The sequence below is a fragment of the Mauremys mutica genome, chromosome 6 (assembly GCF_020497125.1).
Source record: "Mauremys mutica isolate MM-2020 ecotype Southern chromosome 6, ASM2049712v1, whole genome shotgun sequence".
NCBI classification, from domain to species: domain Eukaryota; kingdom Metazoa; phylum Chordata; order Testudines; family Geoemydidae; genus Mauremys; species Mauremys mutica.
Genome location: NC_059077.1, coordinates 6,213,919 through 6,235,413, shown reverse-complemented (window position 1 = coordinate 6,235,413; position 21,495 = coordinate 6,213,919). Strand labels below are relative to the sequence as shown.

The 21,495-nt window shown below is 45.5% G+C and overlaps 1 protein-coding gene and 1 long non-coding RNA gene across 14 annotated transcripts in view; one reads left to right on the top strand and one right to left on the bottom strand.

The window, feature by feature from the left end:
• The window catches only part of CELF4 (CUGBP Elav-like family member 4), an 860,161-nt gene that overhangs the window by 411,086 nt on the left and 427,580 nt on the right, over positions 1–21,495 (top strand). The gene's annotated exons all lie outside the window — the stretch shown is intronic.
• Positions 1–21,495, bottom strand: part of LOC123372768 — a 58,897-nt gene that overhangs the window by 18,943 nt on the left and 18,459 nt on the right. Inside the window, exons 4-5 of one of the 4 annotated variants that reach the window (XR_006580443.1) lie at positions 19,518–19,724; positions 15,487–16,054 (exon numbers count right to left, since the gene is read on the bottom strand). The exons of 2 other annotated variants lie outside the window; for them this stretch is intronic. This is a non-coding gene — a long non-coding RNA (uncharacterized LOC123372768). Of the gene's footprint in view, positions 1–15,486; positions 16,055–18,990; positions 19,725–21,495 lie in introns of those variants that run through there. One more of the 4 variants, XR_006580441.1, reaches the window with a different exon arrangement.

Below are 21,495 nucleotides of genomic sequence, written 5' to 3'. Positions count from 1 at the left end.
ATATCTCATTGATTTCTTTCACTCACACCCGCTCGCGCACACACACATAAAAGAGTGTCTTGTAAAACTCACAGCCCTGGTGCATTCCATGCAAAGGCCCTGCTGATCAATGTTTATTAATGAAGCGGTACCTCGAAAATTGTTAATTGATGGCCATGTACAGAACGCTGTCTGGAATTTAACCTTATTCATCATTTAAGTATGTTGGAGGCTAGAGCGTGATGTTAATTAATAGCTCAAGAACAAAGTTGGATCGTTCTGCTGTGGATTTGGGGGAGAAAAATCGTAGGAGCGAAGGCAAAAAAAAAAAAGGGGGGGTGATTAAATTTAAAAAGAGAACAAAAAAGTAAGAGAAAATAGAGCCCAAGTCAGTGTTGTTTTCAAGACGACTCACTTTGTGCTGATAATGAAATAAAAATGTGCTCGTGAGCTTATGTAATATTTTACTATCGTGTCATATTTAATCAACTCTGAGTTTTAACAAGCCAAGAAGAAGGTGGAGGGGAAGTTGCTAGGAATGGAGTGAAAACAGATTAATAAGTTTTGAAAAGTTAATAGCCAAGTTTTCAGATTAAAAAAAAAATCAATGTTGGTAGCTGAATTCACCAGGGGGAAGATGACAAATGGAGAATGCCTTACTTAAAGTTCATTTAATAACAATCTAAATACGTGGCGGCAATGTAGGATGTGAGGCGAACAGCTGCATTTTTCTGGGGTTTCTTGCATTCTCTCTCTATTTCCAGTGGTTGTTTGTTCTAAGAGCTAGATCCTCAAACCTCTCTAGGTCATTTAATCCATTACCATAGTATCACCCAATTTCTAATGTATTTATCCTCGTAAGGGGCCCTATCCCCATTGTACAGATGGAGAACTGAGGCACAGAACGACTACATGATGTGGCTCACGGACTGATTTTGTTCTGTGCTTGTACAATGAGGTCCTGGTCCAGGACTGGGGTTTCCACTGCTGACACTACGATGAGACAAATAAGAAGTAATGGTCTTCATGTAGACCCAATGCAGCAGCCCGTCCCTATGCAGCAAAGCACTTCTGCAGGTGCTTAAATCCCATTCACTTCAATGGGACCTAAGCACCTGAACTTAAGCGTGTGCTTAAGTGCTTTGTTAAATGGGGATGGAGTTAAGCATATGCTGAGGTGGAGCCGTGGGGAACACAGTGGGAAATCAAGCCCTGAGAAAAACATGTGTGTTCTGCTGAGCAGTTCCTGAGAGGGACTGAATGCCGTCAACGCTCCATACTGCACTGGCAATTGACTGCATTCGGCACCTCGCAGGATCCGGTTCTTACTTGGACACATGCTGCACAAGGCACAACTCTCCAGGTGTTTGGAGCTGCAGAAGCTTTGTCAGTGAGGAGATCAGCATAGGGAGGCTTTATGAAAGCAGGGGAGAGAAGGCAATTGTACGTGGCACATGGTGGAGGACGGCTGGTCCTGTGGTTAAGGCACTGGACTGGGACTCAGGAGAACTGGATTCACTTTCCATTGCTGCTAGTAACCCACAAGGCAAGTCATTTAAACACTCTGTGCCTCAGTTTCCTTCTTTGCAAAGTAGGCATAATAGTGCTTCCCCACTGGACAGGGAGGGTAAATGCATGACCGCCTGTGATGTGCTCCGCTACTGCAGTGGTGGGAGCCAGATAAGAACCTAGGTAGGAAGGAATAAGAAATAGGAAGCTTTTCCCAGTAGAGGGTACAGAAGAGAGAAGGGGATAAAGGGAACAGTAAGGAAAGGTAATATGGAGGAGTACAGGGAATGGCAGGGGAGCAAAGGACTGGAAGGACCCCCTGGGCCATCGAGCTATTGCAAGGGGTGTCAGGTGAGATGAGAAAGCAGACATGTGGACAGGGATTGTGCTGTCCAGAGTTCTGACAGGAAGGAAAAGGAGCTTGGAACTGCACCTCTAGTTTGAATTACATTCAGAATTATGATGTCAGCAAATTCTTGCCTGTTAACCTATTGGTGACTGTGCAGTCCATATATAATGCACCCCTGTTTACTTGCAGGTTTCCTGGAGTTATCCAAAGCTTCTAGACAATCTGAATATGCTCAGAATCCCGCATTCGGTAGCCCAGGCTTTGCATCTGGGGCCTGGTCCCCTGCTATCACACTGGCAGGCTTTTGCATCGGGGAATCCAGTACGCAGAATTTAAAAGCCAAACATCTAACTGAAAGCTTCTTTCCCTTCCACTGCATGGGACAACTGCAGCTGCAGCATCTGACAGCAGCTAAACAAATTGGAGACAAGCTGTTTCCAGGCAGTGTTCCCTTCCCCTGCCTCCTATTATGGTCCCAACAGAGTAGGACACGGAGCTCAGAATCTGAGCTCCATATTGTTTCTTAACCATTAGCATGCTGGTCTATTTCAGCCAACACAATATTTAGGAAGAGGTGTGTATTGCATGGCTCCTGGGCATTAGGGGTTAATTTGCGTTTATTTATTTATTGAATGAGCTTGGTGGCATGATGTTTGTGGAGGTGATCAATGTCAGGCAGGTTTTCACCCTGGAAAGATTCACATCTGTAAAAAGAAGCATTGGAATATTACAGTCTAGGACGGGGCTTCTGAATCGCCCAGGGCAATGCAGAGCAATGAGTGAGAGGCTGGTAGCTAAGTGACTACGCCCTGAGTGGCAGCTCATGTCCAGCCATTAAAATCTGTTTGAGTAAAATAACACGTTGACTTTGTCCGGGGGGATTCGCTTGTAGTCTGTTCTGAAAGAGCCGCAGGGTCTGTAGCCGCAAGAGGTGTTAGGAGAGTGCTCTGCAAGAGCGATGTCTGTATATAGGTTGATCGTTAATAGATGATGTGCCAGTAGATGGCGCTCAAAAATCTGCAGCATTTCCCATAGGTGTTCTAGCAGCAGGGTTGTTGCGCTCTGCGAATGGCTTCCATTGCCCAGCTCTTTATGGGGTGTGCTTAACAAGCGGCAGCATGTCTTAAAGGATAGAGCACTGGCTGGGGAGTCGGGAGACATGGGTTCAATTCCTGGCTCTGCCGCTGAGCTGCTGTGTGACTCTGAACAAGTCATGTCACCTCTCTGTGCCTCTATTCCCACCACACACACGACTGTACGTTCTTTGGGGCAGGGACTGTCTCTTGCGGTGTGTGGAGACACCTAGCACAATGGGGACCTGATCGTGGTTGTCTTATCCACCACTGTCATGCAAATCATAGTAATGCAGAAGGGATGCCAGTGACAATGCCCTGTGTAGGACGGTTCTTGGTGGGGGCCCAGGCACTGTCCACATCTGGGGATGTGGGATTCTAACCTGCGCTCTCCTAGCCTGAGTGCAAAAGGGCAGCCTGTGAGTGTCTGGAAGTCAATGGGCATGCCTCGCAGGAGGGACCACTTGGGGCTAGGTTCTCTCCTATGCCTAGGATAGGTCCAGGGCCACCTGGGAGAGCAAGTGGGGCAATTTGCCCCGGGCCCTGCAGGGACCCCATGAGTCTTGGCCTGGCAGCGGTCCAGGTCCTTGGCAGCATTTCGGCGGTGGGGGGCCCTTCGGTCACTCCATGTATTCGGCAGCACTGAACAGCCCCCCGTCGCCGAAATACCGCCGAAGACCCAGACCACCACCGGGTGAGTACAAGCGCTGCAGCTCCCCTGTTTTGCCCCAGGCCCCCAGTTTCCTCTGGGCGGCCCTGCATAGGTCAATGCAAGAGAGGAGAAAAAGCAGGAAGGAACAGATCCAACGAACTGATGCTCGAAGCAATTTAGCCCACTCTGCCATGCCCCAAAACACCCACTTCTTCCCCTTTGCATTGGGGCCAGGACCAGGACATCTGCATCCGCAGGGAGTCCCCCTCTGACGGGGAAATTCCTTTCTGCTCAGTTGCAACCAAATTCCAGGCCTCTTTCTACTGGAGTGGCTCAAAGAGGCCAGAATCTGATCCGAGAATCTGTCCCTTCAAGGAGCCATTCTCAATCATTCTGCCCGGGCATGTGGCAACCTGTGACTTCCCCTCCTCCCCTTCTTTCCTTTCCCCATTCCTTAGTACCTGTCCCATTCCTGCTACCCTCTCACCCCACCGCCATCCCTAGTAAGCACATTGCTACAGCCAGCACCACTGTGTCCATTGGCCATCTACTATATCCCCACCCCCAAACCACAGTCTGTCCTTCAGTCCCCAACTCAGCAAACTAACCGTATTCAGCCAGTCGAGCATGTGCTTCAGTGGTTTGCTGAATCAGGGTCATAGGCTGTAAGTTATGTGGGGCAAGGGCTGTCTCCGCACCTGTGGTTTACGTAGAGCCTTGCACGCCAGGGATCAGACTGTGATTAATAATTGTGATACTAACAGAGCGTATGCTGTATCCTTAGAAAGAGCAGCATTAAGGAGCTGGTTAATGATAATGCAGAAGGGGGTCTCTTCTCGATCTTCCTGTGACTAAGCTAAAGGCTGCTGGCTTGTAGGAGCCCAAAATGGATGTTGATTCAATCCCCCTGTCCTCGTCTCAGGGCTCCTCTGGAACCAGAGCATTTGTTGAAATGGAGTAGAACAGTCATTACAAATGCTAGTCATTAACGGTATGAACTTCGGTAGCCATTCAACAATGTCATTCCCCAAGCACTGACTGTTGGGTTTTAATGACATTGTTCTATTAAAGCTGTTCGAATCCACCACTTGAGAGCCGCCTGGCTGCTGTTGTCAAAAAAATAATCATACGTTGACCTTGATGTCCTCGTCCATCTCTCCGTCCTAGTCCTGTTTGGAGGCAATTGCTGATACAGTAGACATCCTGTATATAGGCTGCCACTCCCCCTCCTGCTTGCAGCAGTTAGGGGAGCAATATAACCTCACCGGGTTTTGCCATCTCCTGTAAGGGACCACAGATAGGGTTGCCAACCCTCCAGGATTGGCCGGGAGTCTCCAGGAATTAGAAATGAATCTTTAATTTTAAATGATCTGATATGATTAAATCTCCAGGAATACATCCAACCAAAATTGGCAACCCTACCACCAGATCATCTAGTCTGGTCATCTGTAGGTCATAGGCCACTAATCACCCCACACCAAGCCCATCAACCAAAATTGGATCAAAATATTGCAGCCCTCAGGAGACTAAACTGTTGTCTGTGACCAGGGGCGGCTCTAGGTATTTTGCCGACCCAAGCACGGCAGGCAGGCCACCTTCAGTGGCTTGCCTGCGGGAGGTCCCTGGTCCCGCGGATTCAGCGGCATGCCTGCGGGAGGTCCGCTGAAGCCGTGGGACCAGCGGACCCTCTGCAGGCATGCCGCCGAAAGCAACCTGCCCGCCGCCCTCACGGCAACCGGCAGAGCACCCCGTGGCTTGCCGCCCCAGGCACGCGCTTGGCATGCTGGTGCCTGGAGCCGCCCCTGTCTGTGACTGGCAGAAAACAGGAGGGACTGAGGTTTCACCAATGCCTGAGTCCCCTGCAATGGCAGGGAATTGATTCAGTGAGATAAGGCCAGATGATCCCAGCAGGTGAGCCAGGCTACAGAAGAAGGTGAAAAAACCCAAGTTCTCTGCCCATCTAACCAAGGAGGACAATTCCTTCCTGCTCCTGACCAAGGTGATGAGTTAGATACTGAGGACATGAGCCAGACCTGCTGGCCAAGCAGCTGAAAGAGAATTCTCCCTGGCCCATCCGATGGGATTGTGGGCAAAATCAGTCATACTTGTAGCTACCCACTCCCCATCTACCATTTCATTACCTAGAGCAAATGCATCTACACCACTAGAATAATGAAATGGGCCAAATCTCACTCCCATTGGTATCTGGCTGCCAAGCATGGGACCTATAAGTCTCAGCATTGACCCAGCAGGACCGTGTTCTCTCCTCCACCCTCAGGGGACTTATAACCCCTTCTCCCTCTCCCCACTCACTGGTAAGGAAAGAGAAATGGATAGCTCTTAAGGAGGCAAGGGATCCGTTCATCCTGGTCTCCCCTGGTGGTGAGTTCCATACCCACAAACTCTTCAGGGTTTCATCCAGGGTTCTGGGGGCTGCCTCATACTGTTGATTATAGTATTCTAGGGGTGCTTGGGGCAGAAGGTGATGCTTTAAGCAGATTGGTCCTACCTCTTCAGGAGGGCTTTAGAATTGAGGACCAAGTCCTTAATCAGTGCCTAGGTCCAGTGTGAATGGGAGGTCAGCCTGAGTAAGGAAGGACTTATTCCAATAATATCTATTAACCAGGACTTGAAACTCAATAGCAGCATAAAGGCAGAGTATTTGGTTTTGTTAAAAAAAAAAAGTGTAAGTTATTCCACGTAGAACTGATTTTTTCCCATGGAAAATTTTGACAAAAAAGATTTTTTTTTTCCAATTTTTTCCATGGACTATTTTTACTTTCCAGTGAAAAATCAAAATGGATATTTCAGTTTGGAAATTCCACCCTAGTGTCTCATGGGCATTGCAGTTTGGAATATTCATGCTCCCACTGTCCTCCGTTAGCTGGGCTCCTTGAGTGGACTGTGTCTCCGTGATGCATCATGGTCTCCCTTTTTGAGGAAGGGAGACTGTGCATCATGGGAGGCTCTGGGCATGATGTAGCCTGGGAGATGTAGTACAGCTCATGAAGGAGAATGGAAATGTGAAGATCCAGAACTGAACCTCCTTTGAGGCACCCAGGTGGAACATATCACTGGAAATATTTCGATTTGGGGGCATTTGATTTTTAACCCAAAAAAAAACCCACCTGTTTTCCCCCCTAGAAAGCAGACACTTCCCCCCCCCCCAAAATCATTTAGTCAAAAATTCAGTTTTCTGCCAAAAAACTATTCCAGTGGAAAATGTATGAACCATCCTAACTCTAGTGCTCATGACTGAAGTTACTGATTAGTAAGAAAATAGGTACAGCTGCAAGGTAACCTTCCCTCAGAGTGTCCCACTGCTCCTCAAGAAGGACTGTCTCATTAGCAACAAGCAAGGCTCTAAGACAGGGGTTCAGTACCCAAACTGAGCCATTGCATGCTGGGGTTTTGCGTTTAATCTCCAGCCTCAGCCAGGCTTTCATTCCTGAGCCTCTAGTCCCACCCCCATATATGTCCCTTCTGAAACTTGATCCTCTTTCTCCAGTTCCACCCTTTGTACTACAAGGGATCATCAAACCGCCTTGCAGCTGAGGCTACCAAGAAAGGGACATTTGTTAGCAGTGAAGATATTGGGTTTTGTAAAGTGGACATCTACCTCAGCAGACTCTGGACTGAGTCTCACCAACTCAGTTCACACACAGACTCACATCAGCACTAGAAGAAGGTAATAATTTTTCACCAGTTCCAACCAGCATCCTACCCCACTCTGTCACTCCTGTTGTTATCCTCTTGGCAAGCCAATCCGTTACAGTTTCAAGACCTGTCTCTAGTGTGTTCCTAACCACTCGTTTGTGTCAGGGTCTGGAAAGCACCCTTGTTCACACATGTCAAAACCAGCAACTTCATCAGTTGAACTGTTGCAGACTTTTCCTCCCTGCCTGCAAATGGGGATGTACTGTGCAAGTGAAAGCCGAAAGCTCCTCCACTGCATGTAAAAGAGTTGGGATAAAATATCCACTGAAGCATATATTTTATGTATTTTCTTTTACTTTAGCTGTCCATCCAGAATGTGATGAGTGATACTGTTAGGATGGACTCATAATGATCTTCCATTTATATAGCACTCTCCATCCAGAAGGACCCCACTCCAAAGTACTTTGTAACTTCAATAGCTGAGCGTTCAAACTCTATATATCACCTGTATCTATCCATCCGTTCGTATCTATCGCGAGCTTTAGAGCACTGTCCTTACTGCTGACGAGCAGCTAACTCTGAGCTGGGACATAGCAGGTGTTTAACAGCACACATCAGTGCTAACTAACAGCATCATAAATCATTTCCCCACTTTGACTGATGTGAGAGCTCTTTGAGGTAGGGATTTTTATTGTTTACTATGCCCATGTACAATACCTAACACAATGGGGCACTGATCTTGCTTGGGACTTTGATATGATCCCGTAATATAAATAAATAATAGCCAGAGGATTGGTTTCCTAGTGGTGATGATAAACAACGGGGAGTCACTTGACATGGGTTCTGAATCCGCCTTTGCCATTGACTAGCTATGTGTCATTGGGTAAGTAACTGGGCTGCCTTTTTCATTCATTTGTTTGTATTGTAGTAGTTCCTAGCCACCCCAGTCAGGGAATCAGGGCCCCATTGTGCTAGGCATTACTTGAGCTGACTAGCTTACAATCGGGCTTGGCTACACTTGAGAGTTGCAGCGCTGGTGGAGGCTTTCCAGCGCTGCAATTAGTAACTGTCCACACCTGCAAGGCACATCCAGCGCTGCAACTCCCTGGCTGCAGCGCTGGCTGAACACCTGGTCTGCTTGAGGTGTAACGAGTGCAGCACTGGTGATGCAGCTCTGCTCGTCAGGTGTGGCCACACACCAGCACTGTTATTGGCCTCCAGGGTATTAGGAGATATCCCAGAATGCTTTTAACTAAATACTCTCCTTGTTTTGTTATGCAGCCTCTCTTTGTTTTGTTGTGAACAGGGGGCTCCGGGAGCTGCTTATCTAAAAAACAAACACAGCTCCCGTTTGCTATGATCAATCTGTAACTCAGTGAACAATCAAATGAGATAAAGAGGCAGGCAGGGGGATGAGTGAGTGTTTGCTTGACGAGAGAAACAGCGGGGGCGGGGCGGAGAAAGGGAGTCCGTTGGAGCAGCTGCTTATCTGGTCTGCAGGCTGTTTGCAGTTAAGCGTAAGGGGTCGGGAAATTTTTCTGATTTTGCAAGGCAGGGAGCTGATACACAGTGTCGGCTCCAAAAATCGACTCTCTCTCTCTCTCTATCTCTCCCCCGCTCCCTGTCACACTAGACCCCACTCCACCCCCCTCTTTTGAAACGCACGTTGCTGCCACTTGAACGCTGGGATAGCTGCCCATAATGCATCACTCCCAACAGTGCTGCAAATGCTGCAAATGTGGCCACACTGCAGCGCCTGTAGCTGTGAGTGTGGCCACACACCAGCGCTTTCCCTACACAGCTGTACGACCAGCGCTGTAACTCCCAGCGCTGCAACTCTCAAGTGTAGCCAAGCCCTAAATATAAGTATGTGACAAGAGACAACAAGTAGATGTTTGCAGTGTTGTGGTAGCCATGTTGGTCCCAGGATGTTAGAGAAATAAGGTGGATGAAGTAATATTTTGCATTGGACCAACTTCTGTTGATGGGAGAGACCAGGTTTTGAGCGACACAGAGCTCTTTTTCAGATCTGGGCCTCAAGATCTTTGTGGCGTTCGAAAGCAAGTCCCTCTCACCAACAGAACTTGGTCCAGTGAAAAATATTACCTCATCCACCTTGTTTCTCTAACAGGCAGATATGACAGACAGACAGAAGGAGCACAAGGTGACAAGGGACTAGTCACTGCCCCACCCGTCTAGCTACATTAGTGTGAACTAGGAACTCCTTAGTTCATGCTCACAGCATCGTAATGGGCAATTACCCCACTATTCACAACTACATAGTTCTACATGCAGGGCAATCAGACCATTATGAACAGTGTGATAAGCATCAGTCTTCCACCTCTCCTTGGTAAGATAGGGATCACCCTTCCTAGCATCTGAAAATCCTTAAATGAAGCATGCTAGGCAGGTGAGATTTTAGGCAGGTAACCTGAAGTTGGAATTTACATAGACTAGCTCCTACTCCTTGATAATGAGTTAGAAGATCTTTAATGACCCTGTGTTGTAAGGACTACAGCTGGGTGAATCATCCGTGTTTAAGTTCACTGGGGGTTCTGAAAAGTCAAAACGAAATGGTTTCAGGGTGAACTGAAAACACTTTTATGATTTTTTTTGGCAAATTGAAAAGAAAAAAAATAGCTTCGGGTCAATCAAAACATTTTTATTTTGAGCATTTTAAAACGTGATTTTAAAAAAAATATTAAAGGGAATTTTTAAATGAAAAGTCATTTTGAACTGAAAAGTATAAACATTTCATTTCAAAAAGGTCAAAACAAAACATTTTGAGTCCCCCCCCCGTCTCCCTCAACTGAGACCAGTTTAGCAAAACTGACATGAATTTGCGAAACGTTTTGGTGCGGTGAATCTACATTTTTTGCTCAACAAAAATGTTTTGGATGAAAAATTTCACCAGCTCTAGCCTGGGCTACGATTTTCCCTCTCATCCATAAGATACAGCAGGTCAGAAATGTCTTGTCTCTGATCCGTAAATGACACACCACTCCAAATCCATCCAAGCTGCCCCTTTTGAAAAACAAACAAACAAACCCTAAAATAAAAGATGCATTATTAGTAATAATTACCATATGATTTGCTGTTATTGTGCAGTATGTTTTGGAACAGATGGAAATCCAATTAGCTTATTTATTCCTTCAGCCATTAGATGAAACATTCATTTCAGGGCCGCTCTTTGCCTAGGCTGAATAGGTTGTGATAAAGAAATATTTTCATGGGACTTTGTGTTTGAGATGGTTTGTCACATAACTTTTTTTTCCCCCTCCTCATGAAAGGACATTGCCGGCTGCTAAGCAACAGAGTAGCTGTGTTTTCTATCCAGGGACAACAGTCCTCATCAGACAGGCTTTCAGCTGAGAGTAATTCTATTAATTAGGGCTGCTGCAAACTTCCCCCTTCAGCTTTCCCCTCCCCTTCTTTCTTCTGTTGCAGCTATTACTATTTTTAATTAATGTGCCAAAATGTTGGCTCCTAACTACAGCACGAAGTGAGAAAGACAAAAGAGTAGCAGTGGGGAAAGGGGAGAGGGTCACCTGCCAAAGAGGTGATTTGTTTGGCTAACTCTTTAAGAGAAAGGCAGATTTGTCTGTCACTTTCCTTCAGGATAGTTGCTCCTAACCTGGGGCGGGAGCCAGGGATGCTTTTCTATGGAGCCATGGCTATGGTGCTAGCAATAGGCAGACCCACTGCGAATCTGAGGGCATGGCTACTCTTGCAGATGTAGAGCGCGAGTCAATTTAAAACTGATTTTTTAATTTTTTTTTTGTCTGGTGTCAGACTTTTGTTGAAAATCGGAGAATTAAAAACAAACAAAAAAAACACAACATAAATTTACCCAAAAAATTATTAGCATTTTTCAAACAGCTCTAGTTCTTAACTCCCATTCATGTGCATTAGATAATGCCTTCTTTTTAAATGGGATCCACTTATTTTATTTTGAGATGAGGGAAATAAGCATAATGAACAGATAATCAAAATATCTTGGTCCAATCTTTTGCCACATATTTAGCGAGAAACCCATTCCCTACCGAGCAGTGTCACTCAAGTAGTAAAGGCCTATGCTTTTAGGGTGACCAGACAGCAAATGTGAAAAATCGGGACGGGGGTGGGGGGTAATAGGAGCCTATATAAGAAAAAGACCCCAAAAATCGGGACTGTCCCTATAAAATCGGGACATCTGGTCACCCTATATGCTTTTCCTAATTAAGCTAACAGGTTCTAACCCTGCTAACAATCTATGATGGGACTCATTATATTTTCATGAGAATTTTTCATCCTCCCTCTTCCAGCTCCATTATTCATCCACTTTCTGATTTTTACTCTCTTGTTTTCATTCCAGGTTTTGCCTTATTTCCTCTCTCTGCAATTTTTTTTCTACAGTCTCTTCTAAGTGTAACAGGAACACAATTGTGTTTGGGTCACACTTTCAAATCCACGGTGCTCAAGCAGATTTGCAATAAATCTAGACGTGTGCTACACACACATACACACACTATTCCCTCAATGCAATATGGATCTCCAGAACTAGCACCATTAACTACCATAAACCAGTTTAATCTCAATCCCTAATCACAAAGCAAACTTCTTTCTGGTGAGTTGGCAGTGGCTGGCCTGTTATCTTAGAGGTGCGGTAAATAAAGATTCATGGGGCCCTTATATATGTCACACACAAGCCTTCCTGTTATTGATGTGTGACTTAAAGGGCTGTCTAGCAGTGAAAAAGTCATGGTGATGATAAGCTCACCTCTGCTTCAGTAATTCCTAGCTGGTTCATTAGTGTGCATCCCTGGCTGGAATTCTATTTTTGATTGTGGCTGGTTGAATCATATCACCAACCCCCTAAACAAGAGACAGAGGCAGAGGGGGATGACCATATACAGCCACTTTCTCTTGCCGTTTCTCTTGTTGCTTGTTTTTCATGGACAAACTCCCCCCTGCTGCCATCTCTGTTTTGATTTTGGGTTAATAAGTGGGCTGATTTTTATCAGATCAAGGCAAATGACAGGGGGGTAAAAAACAAAGGAAGAATTATCAGAAGCAGCAAGTTTTGTCATTTAGAAGGAGACTTGACTATGGAGAAGCGGGAGGCAGGTGGGAGGTGTAAGTCAGGAAACCAGATTGGTTGGCCGAGAGCTCCACTTACTGGACCTGGTTTGCGCTATAGGAAGGAAGGGATGTGTGAAGAGGTCAGAACAGAGCAGAGCAACATCCCCAAATACACTTAAAATAAAAAATGAAGCTCAGAAAAGCTTCCTCCTTATTCATAAGCTAATTGCGTGCTGCCATTCGTTACTGAGTGCTAGCAGTGTTCTCTGTGCTCTACAAAATGCAGAGGAAGTTACCTGGCTGCATATATGGAGGATCTGGAGTAATGATGCCATCTCGTGCAGTGGACTTCACACTGTCACTGCTAGCTCTCTAGACACTGAGTCTGCCTGCATTGGGGCGGAGGTATTTGAGACGGCCCTGAATTCGTAAACATTTACCCATGTGCTCCACTTCGCACACATGAGTAGTTCACTTCAGTTCAATGTGTGTCAGGGTTTGCAGGGTTGGAGCTTATGGCGTATGTCTGCATTGCAAAAAAAAAAAATGTGTCTTTAACTGGTGTTAGCTATTATCCCTCATAAGCTAATTTGGCTTCAAATAGCAGTGAAGATGCTGCAACTTGGCTTTTGACTCTGATTTGCAGCTCGAGTTCAACCCCAACCATAGCCTGGATGAGAGTTTTAGCTGGGTGGATGGATAGGACAGGTCATATCTTAGCCATGTTGTGCAGAAAGAAGCTGCAGGACTTAGACACAGCCTGGCTGTGAGGATCTAGCAAGAGGTCCCAGGTTACGGGGAGCTGAGTCGCAGGTAGAATCATGGGATTGTCCACAGTGATTGAGAAAGGAGATGAGGGGGAGGACTTGGGGGCAGGGGGGAAGATTAAGAGCTCTGTTTTATCCACCTTGAGTGTGAGCTGATGGCTAGACATACTTCCTAGTTCTATCCAGAAGTGCTAGAATTCGACGGGGTGTGGAGGGAGCGCTTGTGAATTCTGAAAGCTTACAATTAAAACCAAAAAATTTGCTGTTTTATCCCAGTTTGCAATAGACTCAAAGGTATAAACTTAAAGTTCAACCTGAACTCCTCCAAAGCCAAAATATAGTTGTAAGAGTCATAAAACTTTCATGGCCATAATTCTTCCCCATCTCTATGCAGTCTGGATGTGATAGGACTAAAGAACTGCCAATCACTAGCATTAAAAAATTGAGTTGGACTCCAAAAATCATAATATTGGTTTAAAACTCATGAGAGTTTACAATATAGTAAATTTGGAGAGTCTTTTTATTTGCCTTTTCATTTTTAAGCCTTTAGGAGCAGGGGCTTATTTTCTAACTTTTATCTGCAACTATGAGGGCTAGAAACCTATTCCTTTTTTTTAACTGAGATTTTCATCACATGACTCCAGGAGCTGATGCTTTAAGAAACACCAAATAATGGGTTAGTGGTGCAGTTCTTCCCAGGACACCTCTAGCCCTTTCTCTCTTTAGGGCAGTGAGACAAGTTAAGGCCAGTTTGTCACCTGGAATTGATTATGGGTTTGGGGTTTTTTTGTTTTGTTTTTTGTCACTTTGGGCTTGTCTACAGTACTGAGCCTTTGCCAGTATATCTGTGCCGGCAGAGCACCCTAGTGGAGATGCAGTGTAAGCTGCCAGAAGGAGTTCTACTGGCATAGCTTCACCACCTTCCCAAATCACGTTAGCGAAGCCACCAGAAGTACTCTTCCATCTGCATCTTTGTGTCTACACTAGGGGTTTTGCCAACATAGACATGTCGGCTAGGGGGTGTGATTTTTTTTCCGGCAAACTTTGTAGTGTAGGCTAAGCCTTTGTGTCCAAACCTCACCCCCCAACCCTCCAGCATGTACTTTGTGGAGCTGCTGTTAATCTTTCATGAGAGATTATATAAAACAGACACTCAATGAACCAGATGACGTTTATTGGGAATATGATGGCAACGTCTTAAAAGGCAATAAACTGAAGAAGCTCTGAACTGTTATTCCCAGCCTATAGCTGTAATAAGTGCTCTGTGCATTGAGGAAAGATACCATGTAGTAATCAGCTTGCACACTAATGCAAGTCTTAAGAAAAGTACGTTTAAAACCACAGCTGTTACTATTGTTGTTTTAAAGCAATTTCCTTTTGTAAATCACGTCTGAGTTACACCGACAATGGCCAGAACTAGCCACCGAAACCCTTTGTGTGCCACAGCTGGGGCATTATGTTTGCAGGCTGTGAAGTTTATGTTATACACCTTTGGAATGATTTATTAATCATTAGTATTGCTTCTGTTAGGGCAGCCCGAGCTGAAATCAGGCTTCTGTTCTGGTCGAGGCCTTAGAGAGAGATGATCCTGAAGAGTTTACAATTAGAGCTAGTCGGGAATCTTCCATCAAAATACTGTTTCGATGGAAAATGTGGTTTCCACAAAATGGAAATTTTCTGCAGGAAAATTTTTGATTTTTGTCAACCATTTTCGATTTGCCATTGGGAAACTGACACGAAAGAGTTTAGTTTCTGGTCAGGTTACCCCAAATTGAAATATTTCAGTTGGCTGAAACGTTTTGTTTTGAGTTAGTTCAACATTAATCTGTGTCTGCCGCATCTGCTGTATCTACCCCCATCCCTGGACGGTGGTGGGGGTTTTTCTTTTCATTACTTTCTCTCCTGTCATTAGTTTTATTCTGGGATATATGGCTTCCCCCTTCATCTGACGTGGGAGGCCTGTTTTTGGTATCAATCCAGAACTCAAATAACTGAATTGTTATGATGCCTCATGGGGAGTTGTAGTTCTCCCTGTTCTCTCCTATTGGCTGGGCTCCCTGGCTGAACTACATTTCCCATGTTACACCATGGCCTCCCCTCAGGCTGAACTACCATAGCACATCTTTGGAGTCGCAACACTGCAGTGCATCCTGGGAGATAGAATCTAGTCAAGTTGCCTGGTCAATAGAGGAGAAAACATGAACTCAGTTTTCCCCATCTGTAAAATAGGCCTGTGCCATATGAACAGTTAAGACCCTCACCTGGGCATTATTCATTAACTCTGAGATCCTTAAATACGTGGATGCCGTCTCAGTGCAACATGTCATTATTAGCAGGTCAAAGCACCTTTCTGGGGCAATAAAGAGTGTGAAGTCCTAAAGAGCACTGAGTAAAGAACTTGCCTGACACTGGCTTTGTCTCTGCTGGGCAGCCGCTGCTGAGAGCCAGCATTTCCCTGTTTGCACAGGTGGAGAACTGAGGAACAGCCAGATTAAGTGCCTTGCCCATGGTCATACAGGGAATCTGTAGCAGAGCTGCCTGCTGAATTCTGATCTCCAGAATCCCTATCCAGTGCTTTAACCACAGTGCTATCCTTTCTTCCATGCAGAGTTGCAAGGGCAATACACGTGCCATGCTGATCCAGCCATCCATAGGGCAGTGGCAGAGTTAGAGCCCTGTTGCTGGGCCTCTATTTTTCCTGCTGGGCAGTGGCTTTCCATTGCACAATCCAAGGCACAGTTTACGGCTTTGCTCAGGTGGCTGCTGCTGCTGCGTTATGCAGAATTCCAGTGTGCTTCTGTGTGTTCGGTTCCATTTAATGGCTCTGGGGGACCCCAAACTCGGAGGGTGGATGAGTTAGTGCAGGAAGTTTTTTTTTTTCCTGTTACCAAGCAAGCACTGTCTTCCTCCCTCAATGAAACCTTGCAGAGGGAAGTCCTGGGCATCGGGTTCCTAATGATGATACCTTTTGTCTCTTGTGGACCGTCTGTGACTGAATAGCATGTACCTGCCCAAACAAAAGGAGATCAGACACATACTAGCTATACTATCCTCTCCATCCCTATAGGTAATGGCATATGAGCTAGAGGTGTTATTGGGGATGGGGCAGATAGATCCTGCCTCGTTCCATCAGCATCACCAGAGCTCTCTGACTATTTGATTAGACCGTACGCTCTTCAGGACAGGCGGTGTATCAGATTACATGTATGTACAGCACCCAGCACTTCGGGTCCCCAATTCAGGTGTGCAATAGCCATTGTTCCACAAGAGCTAGCAGCCCTGGCCATCCTCACAAGCTGCAGTAGCCTCCCAAGCTATGCTGAAGGGGCGAGTGGCAGCAGGGGCGGCTCTAGTTTTTTGGCCGCCCCAAGCAGTCATGCGCGGGAGGCGCCCCGGAGCCGCGGGAGCAGCGGACCTCCCGCGGGCATGACTGCGGAGGGTTCGCTGGTCGCGCGGCTCGGCTGGACCTCCCGCAGCTGCGGACGGCTCGCGGGTCCGGCGGCTCCGCTTGAGCTGCCGCAGTCATGCCTGCGGGAGGTCCAGCCGAGCCGCGGGACGAGTGCCCCCTCCGCAGTCATGCCTGCGGCAGGTCCGGTCGTCCCGGGGCTCCGGTGGACCTCCCGCAGGCATGACTGCGGCAGGTCCGCCGGCCCAGCCTCCCGCCCTCCACGGCAGCAGGGGACGCCCCCTACATTTTGCCGCCCTAGGCACCAGCTTGTTTTGCTGGTGCCTAGAGCCGCCCCTGAGTGGCAGGGATGTCTAGTGATTAGTGCGGGTAACTGAACCACAGAACACCCGCTTCCGTTTGCCAGCTTTGCCTCTCCCCGGCTGTGTGAATTTGAATCATTTAGTCTTGTTGTGCCTCGGTTTCCTTTTCTGTAAAACTGGCCTGTGCTATATCGTTACCACCATCACCTGGGCTTTATTACTTAACTCTGAAATCCGTGAACATTATCATTACCAGATTGTGCAACGTGTCATTATCACAACCATTCCTTAGCAGAACGTAGCACATTCCCAGGGCAATGAAGAGTGGGGCACCCTAGTAAGTGCTAAGTATGGTCTTTGCTTGGCACTGGCTTTGTCACTGTTGGGCAGCCACTGCTGAGGGCCGGTGTCACCCTCGTAGAACTCCTGTCCGGTGGGCAAGCCTTGTCAATCCATCATTTGTCCCAGTGTATTCTTGGGAGTTTTCCCATTCAGACTAAATCAGGCCATCTTAATTGCAAGTTTAACACCCTGCATATTATCCATCCCCTTCCAATGTGATTTATCTTGATTAAATGCTAATTTGTAACTCATACTACATACGACAAAGTTACTTACTACCGAGGCACCTTGGTGACAATGCTGTGTTTGGACAGAGGAGGAGGAAGTGATATGCATGCAGATAGTATTTTACCTGTGTGTACGTATCAGACTAATGGGTGAGATTTTCAAACATGTTCAGCATAGGCCTAAGTTTGATCCCACTGAAGTCAATGGGAAATTGCCATTAACTCCAATAAGAGCAGAGGTCCAGATCCCCAAAAGTATTTAAGTGCCTAACTGTCGTAATTAATGGAAGTCAAGTGCCTAAATACGTTGAGGATCGAGCCCTCAGTGAAAATCCAACCCTGTATAAGATATTAGCTATATCGATGGCCTGATTTTCAGAGGCGGTATGGCTGCTCAGCACCTCTGAAAATAGGGCAAGTGTGTGTATATACAATGCAATATAATGCCAAGTGTGTGTGTAGTATAATGTATATAATAAAAGCTTTTTATTATATACAGTATTTTGTAAATAAGAACTTGATCCTATAGCACACTTCCCCTCAAGGATCTTAAAGCAGACCTGAGTGGGAAAAGGTTTTTTCAAGCCCATGAGAATTTTTTAGATTTCAATTTTTTTTTCTTGTTTTCAATGAGGATGAAACCTCATAGTCTCAAAAAAAAATTGCTAACCAAAAATCTCCAAAACATGCGGATTGGGTCAATTGAAACATTTTGTTTTGATAATTTGACATTTTTTATTCATTGAATTTTATAATAAATTAACTTAAATTTCTAAATGAAAAGTTGTTTCAAACAAACAAAAATGCCTTTTTCCTTTAGCAAATGTCAAAACAGGGGAATTGTGACAATTTCAAAACTTTTTTGAAAAAAAGTTTTGAAATGAGAAATTTGTTGAAACCAACCATTTCCAGAGAACCATTTTGTTTTCAACAAAACAGCATTTTCTGAGGAGAAAACACTTCATCAGAAAATTCCCAACCCACTGTATCTTTAAGCACTTCCAGATATATATTAATGAAGTCTTGCAATCCCTGTGAGGGAGATGAATATTATTTTTATTCCCATTTTACAGAGGGATAGCAAGCAAGTTCTCAGAGTAAGCAAGTAAACCCAAGGATGAAACCCAGGAGCCCTGATTCTCAGTACATTGCTCTAACCATTAGCCCATACTTCCGCTCGATGACATACAGGACTGTTGTGTATTACTGGTATGTTCTCCTTTGGACTCTTTTGATAAGCTTCCTAGTTAATGGGAAATGCTCCTTTTTACTTGAGGAACTAATGACAGTGGTGAGGATTGGTTGGGGGTGGGGGGTTCGAGGCGAGTTAATTAATTTCAGGTTTTTTAATCTCTTTTCTTTTGTACAAAACCATAAAACAAAAATTCTGTGTTAGCCACATGTACCTCCAGTAATCGAAAGAGAGGCAAGGATCTGACTAATAGATATTACGTTCCATTATATGGTCTTGAAGTCAATAAACATTAGGTTACCTTCATGCAGTGAAAAAAGACCAGATTTATTAAAAAATCTTATCTGGAGGGTTTGCATTTCAATAGGATGTGAATTTGCATATTTTAACAATAACCTCCCATCATTCTGTCTGATCTGTGCTCAGTTGGCCATACAGATCACTTTATCTTGAATAGATTATCACTGGTTTAATAAACCCTTCATAATATGCAGGTATAACAATGGTACTTCATTGGATAAAGGAGGTATTAAAGTTCTTTTTCTGGAAATAGGGGTGGCCCAGCTAGTGATTAACTTTATACCTTTGTACATTCTTGTGCTGAATACACGATTAAAGGCGAGCGTTCCCATTCCCATTCAAAACCCACTGGCTCTTCAGAACTCCTTTTAACTCCTTATTGCCCACAGTGGCTAAAGAGACCAGACGGAACGCAGGAACTGATCAAGCCAAGTCTGACACGGCAGTAGCCAATAGCTGATGCTGCAGAAGAAGGCAACATCTCTCTCCCCTCTTCTTGATCTCACTCATGTAGTGAATTGTGCAGTGCTACTCCATGGCGAGTGGATTGGAATCCTACCTAGTTCCCCATGAGGGGTAATATCTAATGCTCTTCCCAGCAGAGGGTGGAAAGGTTTTCTTGCAGATGACTCAGTGGGTTTGTTGGTTACTGTTCCTTCAGATATTTAACCACACGATTATATTTTTTGTTCCTCACTCACTTTTGTTTCTTTGAGAGGTTCCATTTTCCAGTGACTGTAGATTATAAGAGATTAGATGAGCTATGCTTCCCCTAATGATAATCCTACTCAGCTACCATAACTTCTTGATCTCTTTCTTCCTTTCTCTGGACAAGCTGTGTTCGTGCTTGCTTTTCCAAAGCTCCCTTCATGAACTGTTCGCTCCTTGAAGACCAGCTGACTGATGTACTGCGTGACGTAAGAAATAATTGAATAATAATAAGTGAATAACTGAAAGTTATTGGCATACAATAACCTGGTATTATTGACTATAAATGGTTTGGTTAAACACACACACAGCATCTCAAGTGAATGAACTGAATCTTGAATTCCCATTGTCAAGCATCAGTCAGATGGGGAGATGGGCATTATGCCCAGGTGGGGCGTTTTAGAGTTCATCAAGGCAACATTTGTGTTGATGCCCAGGTAAGGTTCTTTTGGGGAAATAAGCAAACTATTTGGAGTAAGTGGCCTGAACCTTTAGCTGGCAGCCTACGTGAGCTCAAGCCTTCTCTAAACTTTGGAAGAGCTCATCGAGTCATAGATTTGTAAAGCCACAGGGGACCATTGTGATCATCTAATCTGACTTCCTATTTCACACACGCCATAGAACCATGAATTCCTTCATCTGGTCCAATAAGTGGTAGTTGAATTTAGAGTGTCTTTTAGAAAAAGATCCAAACTTGACCCCTTTACCCCTGTTATTTTTCATGTCAGCTCAGCCAGCTCATCACTTCCTGGTTCCACTCACAAGTGGAAATGCTGCCTTCACCTTTCTGGAAGCAGGAAATAGTGGTTCCCATGCCAAAAGCCTTTTCTCATCATATAGCCAGTGTAAGGCCCGTATCCCCTGATTGGATCTGCTAACATGGGCATCCATAGATCCAGGTGGAACCCTGGTGACTGATTATTTCAGTGGCGCTCTGCACAGGTGCGTTGGTCGGGGCTAGTAAGCTTGGCTGGTTTAGATAAGCATCCAAATGCGTAGCTCTTCAGCTGAGCCGGACTTCTGAATTCAAGATGAGCCCAACCACAAATCCAGGTGCTATATGCCCCCATCCTTTGGCAGCTGGAACCTTTGGGTCCATCTTTCAACAGATCTGAACTTTGCAGCTTAGGCTCATTGCTATTCATCTATCAGCACTCGACAAATAGCGGTATGGCCTCTCATTTGCTTGTATTTGTTTGCTCTTAATCAGGCACAACGCTAGGTTAGGTATGTCTGGCTTCTTTCTAGCAGCATTCAGCATCTGTTCCTGCTGCTGTGGAGCCCAGTGGACAGTGTTGACATAGAGTTCAATGGCTGCCTAACCTCAGGGATATCACAGGACTGGTGCTTCTAAAATGTCCGAGCTTCCATTGGTGCTGGGCCATGGGTGCTGAAGAAGGTAAAGTACCCATGAATATGGCATTTATACAACAGAGATTGGGTGCTGCGCAAGAAGGCTACAGGTCTCTCTCCAATGCACACTGAAGTCAGCAGCTGTCTTTGCACTGACCTCAGTGGATGTTAGATCAGGCCCATAGTTCTTGAGCCACCATCAGTGTCCACATTAATTGCAGAAAGGTGATGTGTTATTTCTCTGGTGTTAGGTTTCTTTTCCCCTTCAAGTGCCAGAGAGAAACCCCAGACATAGGGTCAGTTGCAAGGAACTTCTCTGGCTTTTCTCACTATAGTAGGTGATAACCTTTACACGGTAGCTTCCTTTGTTCTGAGGAATTGCAGGGCACTGTGGGCAGTGCAGTGGCTGGTGTGTATATAATACACTCCTCAGTCCAGTCCATCATATCCAACTACAGCTGTAGGTGACACACATTCCCCAAATGAATCCTCACTTAATCCTTTCTTCCACTCTGTACAATGGACTCTCATACTGGCATTATCTGCATCTAGATACCTTGGATTTATAGCGCTTCTAATTAATATCAATTCCCCTTTGCACACACCCCATTTAATCAA